Source organism: Arachis hypogaea, chromosome 11, assembly GCF_003086295.3.
Source record: "Arachis hypogaea cultivar Tifrunner chromosome 11, arahy.Tifrunner.gnm2.J5K5, whole genome shotgun sequence".
Lineage (NCBI taxonomy): Eukaryota > Viridiplantae > Streptophyta > Magnoliopsida > Fabales > Fabaceae > Arachis > Arachis hypogaea.
Genome location: NC_092046.1, coordinates 61,388,935 through 61,396,443, shown reverse-complemented (window position 1 = coordinate 61,396,443; position 7,509 = coordinate 61,388,935). Strand labels below are relative to the sequence as shown.

General features: G+C 36.9%; 1 non-coding gene across 1 annotated transcript; it reads left to right on the top strand.

The window, feature by feature from the left end:
- Positions 1-754: 754 nt before the first annotated feature.
- On the top strand, positions 755-862 carry LOC112725611 (small nucleolar RNA R71). Its single transcript, XR_003164708.1, has one exon. It is a non-coding gene; the product is annotated as a small nucleolar RNA R71 (small nucleolar RNA).
- Positions 863-7,509: the final 6,647 nt, after the last annotated feature.

Sequence of the window (7,509 nt, the reverse complement as noted above, 5' to 3'; positions counted from 1 at the left end):
TTATGTCAATGGCCTTGCACTCTCCTTTTGGATTCTCTTCTGTATTGCTTGGGAGAGTACTGGGAGGGATTTCAGTGATCCTTTTACTCAGCTGGCCCACTTGTGCTTCCAGATTTCTAATGGAAGATCTTGTTTCATTCATGAAACTTACAGTGGCCTTAGATAGATCAGAGACTAAGTTTGTTAAATTAGAAGTATTTTGTTCAGAGTTCTTTATCTGTTGCTGAGTGGATGATGGAAATGGTTTATTATTGTTAAACCTGTTTCTTCCACCATTATTAAAGCCTTGTTGAGGCTTTTGATCCTTCCATGAGAAATTTGGATGATTTCTCCATGATGAGTTATAGGTGTTTCCATAAGGTTCACCTAAGTAATTTACCTCTGCTATTGCAGGGTTCTCAGGATCATAAGCTTCTTCTTCATGAGAAGCCTCTTGAGTACTGTTGGATGCAGCTTGCATTCCATGCAGACTCTGAGAGATCATATTGACTTGCTAAGTCAATATTTTGTTCTGAGCCAATATGGCATTCAGAGCATCAACTTCAAGAACTCCCTTCTTCATAGGCGTCCCATTACTCACAGGATTCCTTTCAGAAGTGTACATGAACTGGTTATTTGCAACCATGTCAATGAGTTCTTGAGCTTCTGCAGGCATTTTCTTTAGGTGAATGGATCCACCTGCAGAAGTATCCAATGACATCTTTGATAACTCAGATAAACCATCATAGAATATATCCAGGATGGTCCATTCTGAAAGCATGTCAGAAGGACACTTTTTGGTCAACTGTTTGTATCTTTCCCAAGCTTCATAGAGGGATTCACGTTCTTTCTGTCTGAAGGTTTGAACATCAGCTCTAAGCTTGCTCAGCTTTTGAGGAGGAAAGTACTTGGCTAAGAAAGCCGTGACCAGCTTATCCCAAGAGTTCAGGTTGTCTTTGGGTTGAGAATCCAACCATAATCTAGCTCTGTCTCTTACAGCAAAAGGGAAAAGCATGAGCCTGTAGACTTCAGGATCTACTCCATTAGTCTTAACAGTATCACATATCTGCAAGAATTCAGTTAAGAATTGAAAAGGATCTTCAGATGGAAGTCCATGAAACTTGCAGTTCTGCTGCATCAGAGAAACTAATTGAGGTTTCAGCTCAAAGTTGTTTGCTCCAATGGCAGGAATGGAGATGCTTCTTCCATGTAAATTGGAATTAAGTGCAGTAAAGTCACCAAGCATTCTCCTTGCATTGTTGTTGGGTTCGGCTGCCATCTCCTTTACTTGTTCGAAATTTTAAATTAAGTTGTCTCTGGATTGTTGTAATTTAGCTTCTCTTAATTTTCTCTTCAGAGTCCTTTCAGGTTCTGGATCAGCTTCAACAAGAATGCCTTTTTCTCTGTCCCTACTCATAAGAAAGAGGAAGGAAGAAGAAAAGAAGAGGAATCCTCTATGTCACAGTAAAGAGGTTCCTTATTGTTAGTAGAAGAAGAGAAGAAGAAATTCGAACACAGATAGAGGAGGGGGTTCGAATTTGGTGATGATGTGAGGAAGAGATGTTAGTAGATGAATAAATAAATAAAATAAGATGAGAGAGAAGGAGGGAATTTTCGAAAATTAATTTTGAAAAGGAGTTAGTGATTTTTGAAAATAGTTTTTGAAAAATGTTAGTGATTTTCGAAAATTAAGATTTTAAAAAAAAAATAAAATAATTAATAAATTAAAAAAGAAATTTTGAAAAAGGGGGAAGATATTTTCGAAAATGAGAGAGAGAGAGTTAGTTAGGTGGTTTTGAAAAAGATAAGAAACAAACAAAAAGTTAGTTAGTTAGTTGAAACAAATTTTGAAAGGGTAGGAAGTTAGGAAGTTAGAGAAGATATTTTGAAATCAAATTTTTGAAAAAGATAAGATAAGAAGATATTTTTGAAAAGATATGATTGAAATTAGTTTTGAAAAAGATTTGATTTTTTTTTAAAATCACAATTAATGACTTGATTCACAAGAAATCACAAGATATGATTCTAGAACTTAAAGTTTGAATCTTTCTTAACAAGTAAGTAACAAACTTCAAATTTTTTGAATCAAAACATTAATTGATTATGTTATTTTCGAAAATTTGATGTAAAAATAAGAAAAAGATTTTTGAAAAATATTTTTGGAATTTTCGGAAATAACTAATAATTTTAAAAAAGATTTGATTTTTGAAAAAGATTTTGAAAAAGATAAGATTTTCAAATTGAAAATTTGATTTGACTCATGAGAAACAATTTGATTTTCAAAAATTTTTTAAAAAGTCAATCCAAATTTTCGAATTTGATGAGAGAAAAGAGGAAAGATATTTTTTTTTATTTTTGAATTTTTATGATGCAAGAGAAAAACACTAAAAATATGCAATGCATGAAATTTTTGAATCAAAACAATGAATGCATGTATGAATGATATGAATGTCAAGATGAACACCAAGAACACTTTGAATGTCATGATGAACATCAAGAACACATTTTTGAAAAATTTTTAATGCAAAGAAAACATGCAAGAAACCAAACTTAGAATTCTTTAATGCTTAGACACTAAGAATTCAAGAATGCATATGATAAACATGAAAAGACACAAAACAAAAAATCATCAAGATCAAACAAGAAGACTTACCAAGAACAACTTGAAGATCATGAAGAACACTATGAATGCATGAATTTTCAAAAAAAATGCAAGATGCACATGCAATTGACACCAAACTTATAACATGACTCAAGACTCAAACAAGAAACAGAAAATTATTTTTGATTTTTATGATTTTCTAATTTTTTTTGGATTTTTTCGAAAATTATATGAAAAAGAAAAAATAAGGATTCCAAAATTTTTAATATGAATTCCAGGAATCTTGCCATGTTAGTCTAAAGCTTCAGTCCAGGAATTAGACATGGCTCACTAGCCAGCCAAGCTTTCAATGAAAGCTCCAGTCCAAAACACTAGACATGGCCAATGGCCAGCCAAGCTTCAGCATTTAACATCAGAGTATATTGATCTTGATAACAAATTGTAAGCCTCAGTCCAAATAAATTTAGACATGGCTTTACAGCCAGCCAGGCTTTACATGCTTCATGAAACACTAGAATTCATTCTTAAAAATTTTGAATCTAAAATTTTTTCGAAAACAGGTGAGAAAGTTTTGAAAGATTTTTTTGAAAAATTTTTGAAAACAAAATAAAAAGAAAATTACCTAATCTGAGCAACAAGATGAACCGTCAGTTGTCCAAACTCGAACAATCCCCGGCAACGGCGCCAAAAACTTGGTGCACGAAATTGTGATGTCCAGGCTCAAACAAATCCTGGCACGTGAGCAACTTGGTACGCGTAATCGTGATTACACATTCATAATATGTCACAACTTCGATACAACTGACCAGCAAGTGCACTGTGTCGTCCAAGTAATACCTTACGTGAGTAAGGGTCGAATCCCACGGAGATTGTCGGTATGAAGCAAGCTATGGTCACCTTGCAAATCTCAGTCAGGCAGATATAAATTGATAATGATGTTTTCGAATAATAAATAATAGAATAGGGATAGAGGTACTTATGTAAATCATTGGTAGGAATTTCAGATAAGCGAATGGAGATGCTATTCGTTCCTCTGAACCTCTGCTTTCCTGCTATCTTCATCCAATCAGTCTTACTCCTTTCCATGGCTGGCTTTATGTGATACATCACCACTGTCAATGGCTACTTTCGGTCATCTCACGGGAAAATGATCCAATGCCCTGTCACGGCACGGCTAATCGTCTGGAGGCATCACCCTTGTCAATGGCTTCATCTTATCCTCTCAGTGAATAATATGCTCACGCACCCTGTCATGGCACGGCTATTCATCTGTCGGTTCTCGATCATGCTGGAATAGGATTTACTATCCTTTTGCGTCTGTCACTAACGCCCTGCAATCACGAGTTAGGAGCTCGTCACAGTCATTCAATCATTGAATCCTACTCGGAATACCACATACAAGGTTTAGACTTTCCGGATTCTCTTGAATGCTGCCATCATTCTAGCTTGCGCGATGAAGATTCTGGTTAGGAGATCTAAGAGATATTCATTCTAGCTTAATTCATGTAGAACAGAAGTGTTTGTCAGGCACACGTTCATAAGGGAGAAGGATGATGAGCGTCACACATAATCATCATCTTCATCACGTTCTTGGGTGCGAATGGATATATTAGAAGCGAAATAAGAAGAATTGAATAGAAAACAGTAGTACTTTGCATTAATCTTTAAGGAACAGCAGAGCTCCACACCTTAATCTATGGAGTGTAGAAACTCTACCGTTGAAAATACATAAGTGAAAGGTCCAGGCATGGCCGAGATGGCCAGCCCCCTAAACGAGATCAATAGTCTCCTAAGATGAACAATGGAATAAAACTGAGACCAAAGATGCCTAATACAATAGTAAGAGGTCCTATTTATAATAATCTAGCTACTAGGGTTTACAGAAGTAAGTAGTTGATGCATAAATCCACTTTCGGGGCCCACTTGGTGTGTGTTTGGGCTGAGCCTGAGTGTTACACGTGCAGAGGCCATTTGTGGAGTTGAACGCCAGCTTCTGTGCCAGTTTGGGCGTTCAACTCTGGTTTTGGATCCTTTTCTGGCGCTGGACGCCAGATTTGGTCAGAGAGCTGGCGTTGAACGCCAGTTTACATCGTCTATTCTTGGTCAAAGTATGGACTATTATACATTGCTGGAAAGCCCTGGATATCTAATTTCCAACACAATTGGAAGCGCGCCATTTCGAGTTTTGTAGCTCCAGAAAATCCATGTTGAGTGCAGGGAGGTCAGAATCCAACAGCATCAGTAGTCCTTCTTCAACCTCTGAATCTGATTTCTGCTCAAGTCCCTCAATTTCAGCCAGAAAATACCTGAAATCACAGAAAAATACACAAACTCATAGTAAAGTCCAGAAATGTGAATTTAACATAAAAACTAATGAAAACATCCCTAAAAGTAACTAGATCCTACTAAAAACATACTAAAAATAATGTCAAAAAGTGTATAAATTATCCGCTCATCAACTACCTCGTAAACAATGGCCAGAACCACATGCTGGTGGCACTAAATGCCAACCCTGGCGTTTAGCGCCAGGAAGACAGCAACTCACACAACGTTTTCTGCCTCAGCAGCACTAAACACCAAGCCTGGCGTTTAGTGCCAGTAGCGCGTTTTTGGAGTCCAATGAAGTCTTCATGAATTTAGTTATTTTTAGTTTATTTTTATTATTTATTTTTTATTATTATAAAACAAAACACAATCTTTTAGGTTTTAGAATTTATTATTTTATTTTATTTTCAAAATCAATTAGGTTAGATATTGATGAGCAGATATTATATACGCTTATTGGCATGTTATTCATATAGTTTTCATTATGTTTTGTTTAAGTTTTATTATATTTTTATAGGTTTTAGTGAAAAATTCATATTTTTGGATTCTACTTTGAGTTTGTGAGTTTATGGTGATTTCAGGTATTTTCTAGCTGGAATTGAGGAGCTTGAGCAAAAGTCTGATTCAAAGACAGAGAAAGGACTGCAGATGCTGTTAGGATCTGACCTCCATGCACTAGAAAGAGCATTTCTGGAGCTACAGAAGTCCAAATGGCATGCTCTCAATAGCTATGGAAAGCTAACATCTAGGAATTTCAAGAAATATATAATAGTCTATACTTTGCTTTGGAAATGAAGGCCCAAAACTGGCATTCAACACCAGCCACCAGCCCCATTCTTGGCGTCCAACGCCCAAAGGGGAGTAGCTGGCGTCCAAACACCCAAAAGGGAGTCCAAGGTTGGTGTTCAATGCCCAAAAGGGGTACTAGCTCATGGATTTCACTCAAGTTCAGCCCAAACAGTCACCAAGTGGGCCCCAGAAGTGGATTTTCGCACTTCAAGAGTAGTTTATCTTATTTTCTGTAATCCTTAGTTATTAGATTAGTAAAAATAGAACAAGGATCACCCTTGTTCAGAACTTTTTGCCATATTTTGAATTACATTATTCCTTTGTATAGTATGAGTTACTAACCTCCTATGGTTATGGTTAGGAGCTCTGCTAATTCTTATCAATTAATGATATTACTATTCTACTTCAATCTATGCTTGATTCTATTCTAAGATGTATCTTCGTTCTTCATCCTAATGGATTGGGAGTGTAACTTGATCATCATCCCAATTCCATATGAGTTCTTTCGAGTCCTTGACGGGATAGTAGTGAACTACCAGCTTGATTATACATCTCTTAGACGGCTAATCTACGGCTTCATTGGGTACTTCTCGAGACATCAGTGCAGCCGAGGTGTGGGGAAATTAGGGCCTTTGTAGTATAGGTTAGAACCCAAGGAGCTGCGTTCTCTGATCTGGAAGATCTGACCTTGTCTGTGGCATTTTGAGTAGGATCATCAAGGGAATGAACTGCTAGAGCTTCACCCCCGTTCAGATTGGATGACCACTGACCCGGCGGTTGATCTGAAGCAAAAGAAATTAATGACCGCTAACCCGGCGTTAATCATATACAGCCTGCCATGAAATGAATCAATCAGAAGTTAGAGTAGATGATGAGAAAAGTTGATCTAGAAGGAAGAAGCATCTTCAAAGCCTCAACCATTCTCATACCGTTGATTTTACACCTATCTAGTAACGTTTTATTTATTTATCTATTTTATGTGTTTTCTCATGACAACTATATTTTCTATCCACCTAACTAAGATCTGCAAGGTATCCACTACTTGCTCAAACCAACAATCTCTGTGGGATCGACCCTCACTCACCTGAGGTATTACTTGGACGACCCGGTATACTTGCCGGTATACTTGCCAGTCTATCTTGAACACCAGACAAGACGGAAAGGGGGCGTTGACTCCCCCAAAAGGTAGCGAGACTGGCGTTCAACGCCAGCCAGGAGGTATTGGTTGGGTGTTGAACGCCTTCAAGTAGCCGTAAGCCTGGCGTTGAACGCCAGCCAGGGAGCACTGGCTGGGCGTTCAATGCCCTGAAGGGGGATGCAAGACTAGCATTGAACGCTAGCTAAAGAGCAGTGGTTGAACCATGAAGGTGTGGCAAGCTGGTGTTGAACGCCAGCTAGGAGGCACTGGCTGGGCGTTCAATGCCCAGAAAGAGCACTAGGATGGCGTTGAATGCCAGAATCAAGGCATTCTGGGCGTTCAAACGCTAAACAAGGCATAGGGAAGTTTTTGACTTCTTCAAAACTTATCTTTTCCAAATCTCATATTTTTAATCATATATTCTAAACAAAATTCTTTCAAAAATCATCTTTTAATTTCGAATTCCTTTCAAATTTAAAATCTTTTTAAATCTTTTTCAAAATTTCATATCTTTTGCAATTCTTTTTCAAAGCTTTTATTTAACTTTAAAATCTTTTTCATACTTTCTATCTTATCTTTTTATCTTTTTCATATCTTTTGATGATTAAACAATTTTTAAAACTTATCTTTTTCTATCTTTTACCAAGATGTGAATCATATCTCCTTTATCTTTTAT